Source organism: Perissodus microlepis, chromosome 22 (assembly GCF_051167445.1).
Source record: "Perissodus microlepis isolate ML-2025 ecotype Zambia chromosome 22, ASM5116744v1, whole genome shotgun sequence".
Taxonomy (NCBI): domain Eukaryota; kingdom Metazoa; phylum Chordata; class Actinopteri; order Cichliformes; family Cichlidae; genus Perissodus; species Perissodus microlepis.
The window spans coordinates 16,959,191-16,962,934 of NC_140481.1; positions in this window are offsets into that span (position 1 = coordinate 16,959,191).

Here is a 3,744-nt window from a genome sequence, read left to right on the forward strand (position 1 = left end):
TGACAGGCAGCCTTTTCATCCAATGAAACAAGAGTATCTTTCGTTTTGACCAATAGCGGGGCGCCGGGTGGGACGCTAAGACAAAAAAACTGGAGTAGCATGTGACGGATTGATAGTCGGACACTCCCAAGCGGATCCTTTTTTCCTCAAAACTTTTTAACCAGGGTCACCAAAATGGTATTTATTTCTTAAATGTGTCAGAAAAAAACAGTTTTAGATGTTACTGCTATGCATAAAACACAAAAATAGCCCATCAGGCATATGACTTTATAACAGTGCTACATCATTATGGACTAAACTGTCAATAATATCAGGTAGCAAAAACTACGAGAACTATTTGCTAATTAAAACATGAGTAATAATGTACAAATATAACGATTTTTTAATGTTTTACATTAAATGAAGAAGGAGCAGATTTTTATGATACTCCCAAAGAGATTTATCTCTCCTTCTGGGACAGAACTGGAGAGCTTTTGCCTGTTAGACAAGTGTGTAAACCACTACACTATGGAGCCACTGAGCGTAAAATACTCAGATTATCACATACAAGAAATGCGGACAACTTCACAATATTGTTTCTTTGACTTTAAAACCAAAAAGGTCACTGATAATGCTCTAATCAGTTTTGATAGGACGTACACTGAGAAATGGGAGCCAGGGTTCAGAATCTTCCATCACTGCAAAATAAGATGATCACACAGACCTGTCTGCACATCACATGCAAGGATGTGTTCACCCTTGGTTATCCCAAACAGTTAAATGTTATTTAAAGTAACAAAGACATGTGCTGTGTTAATTAAATAGTCATGTTCATTTAATTTGTTGTCCTTAAGTTATTCTTGCAGAATATTACCAATGCCATTGTGATCATTGTGGAAAACAATAGCTCTGTTCGGTCACAATTAAAGGAAGCAACAGCCAACCTCATCAAAGATGAGGCAATCTTACTCCACCATGTTCATTTCTCTTTTATCAGTCTTTGTTTTTAACAGTTTTTCCTTGTTTACTGTGTAGAGTTTTATTTCCCCCTAATTGCATTCAGCCTCATTGCTGCCTGGGGCTTAGTGCAGATTATGGGTAGACTTGCCACCGCTTGTAACTTATTGAAGTTTAAAATGATTTTCTGCTCTCCCATGGGCATGCCATTTGCATGCAGCACAGCAGTAACTAATAGATGTAATCTGTCTATAATGTGTCTGTATTACGCTTTACTTCACATGAAGCTGCCATTCATATGGAGCACTTAAACACTGCCCCTTGATTGAGAAACAATCGTTTGAGTGGCATTTGTCAGTGATGGTATTTTCTTTTTATGAGGAGAAATATTGCTGAGGAAACAGGATATTTTCCATGTATGTTCATGGAAAATGCTTTTCTAAAAATAAAACTGAAGTTATGTGAACTATCTAAGGCAAGTACTTTGATTTCAGACCATATGCTGTAAATACATAAAGTCATGCATATTTGCCAAAAATGTTAGACCTGTCAACAAATAGCCTCAATAAGAAGCCTGAAACTATTGTCTTAATATGGCCATCAAAAGCAGCACGAGTGCAGTTAATGCAGAGCTCAAATGTTCTCTTGTTATTCTAAATGTGTGTGATTAATTTCTCCCGTTGAGTGAAACAAACCAACGTGCTGTGCCTGTCACTCTGATAGATATGGAAAGCATTAGCATCTACTGCTGCTGAGAATGAAAACTAGGTAGGATGGATTTGCCTGATGAACAGCTTCAGTGTGTGGCCTGTACACGGAAATGTATGGATAACTCTTGAAAAGAGATGAGAGGATTTCCCTCAGGATCTGTTACAGAGAGGTGAAATATTTCACCAGTGATTGAAGACTTGCTAAATGAAATTGAGTTTCAGCTGTACAAATGGCTGCAAAGTGACCGCGCTGCAGAGGCGGCATGAAATAGAGTTAAGCCTCGGCCGTTTTCCTAATATGATCATCTGCTTTGTAGTTTGTTTGTTTGCACTTAGATCTATTTATGTGCGCCTGCCTCTGTTTCTCTTTTCTCTTTTTTGCCTCTCGCTGCCTGTCTCTCTTTGAACCTCACTCTTTTACACCCCTCCCTCGATTCCTCCCTCTTCATCTCTCCTCCTCTCCGGCAGTTATACGGCCTTTAATTGCCAGACATTAAAAAGAATGCAAGAGAAGAAGAATCCCCTGGGGCTACTGGCAGGCTAAATGGCAGATCTGCTGCCATCGCCTCTTTTACATGCAGCAATGAAGACGTGTCAACATAATCTTAGGCAATTTGCAGTCATCATCAGGGGGACTGATTAATTTCTGACTGTCAGTCGTAAACAGTAGAGTGGTCTGTCTATATTTTAAGGTCTTACTTTAAATGTTTTAAAGCAAATTTAATGGTTAGCAGTCAACAAAAAGGCATTCGTATTGACATGGAAAATAATCCACCTGTAAAATGCTGTTAATTGGAGATATTAGACCTCTTATCAAAAAGGGCTTAGGACCCCTACACACTGTATAATAATAAAAATGTCACACCGTCTGAGGCAGATTCTTTGAATATTAGCCACAATCTCTTTCAGAATGTATACTATCAATTCTGAGGCATGTGAGATTAAGAAATTAATTCCTTGTGAATCTGCAGACACACCAACAATTCCTGTTATTTATCAGTGTCTCTCAGATGTTTAAAAAATGCGTTTGGCAACATTTAATGCTGTAATGAGCTTTCCTAGTTTATAAATGTGGGTGGTGGCAGCAGCTACAGTCGTGCTGTCAGAATTTGGTCATATTTTCACTGCAACATGAGACCAATGTAATGCTCAGGGTTTTGTTTTATCAGATTAACTCAAGAGGATGCAAAATTGAACTGAAAGAAATTTCCACAAAACAGTGTTTTAATAATTCAATCCAGAAATATTCAGAAACACACAGTGCCCTCTAAAATATGTCACATGAATTCTTATAGATTGAAGTTTAGTGTTCGCCTTTCATTTCCATCTTCAGTCACGTTATTGGTTCGGAGAAGACACAATTCTTTCCCCTGTTTAATATTCTTATCTCAGTTTTCCCGCAATGTCTGCAGTGTGTGGTGAATTCTCTCCCCTCTCTATCTCTCAGCCACAGAGTTCCCTCTCATTGACGGGAAAACTGTATCAGCACCGATACAGAGCAAAATGAATTTTGGGTTTATGAAATGCAAGGCCTGGTATAAGAAAAAAAAACTAACAGACCTAGAAAGATAAGTTATCGTGAGGTGGATTTAGCTCCGTTTTGCTCCAGTCATTATCCGGTATCGGAGTCTGATGACTGGGAGTTATCCACTTGTGTGAGGAGGGTCTGGGTATGTCGCGACTTGGCACACATGCATGCAAATGAATTCTCATTGTAAACTGTGTCAGTGACGATCAATATAAAATTAACATTTATGACACGTAGCTCATAGCTATGCTAACTAGATAACCCAGCCACATTGCTCTACGAGCCCTTGTTGTCCTTTTGCAACCAGGAAGGGCATTCAGCAAAATATCTTTGCCAAATTAACCTCATGGATCATCAGTAAGATTTCCATAAGGAACTGGATGAGGTACAGAACAAGTTACGCTAACTATATATGCTAAGAACGCTCTCCTTCCAGTTATCAGATGTTTTAGTACAAGCTAAAGTCAATGTTAATCCAATTACCAGTTCATTTTCTTCCTGAACCTGACCCTATCCTGTCACTGGGCCAGAGGCTGAATGAAACATGGAGGGGCTGCAAGTTCATCATAG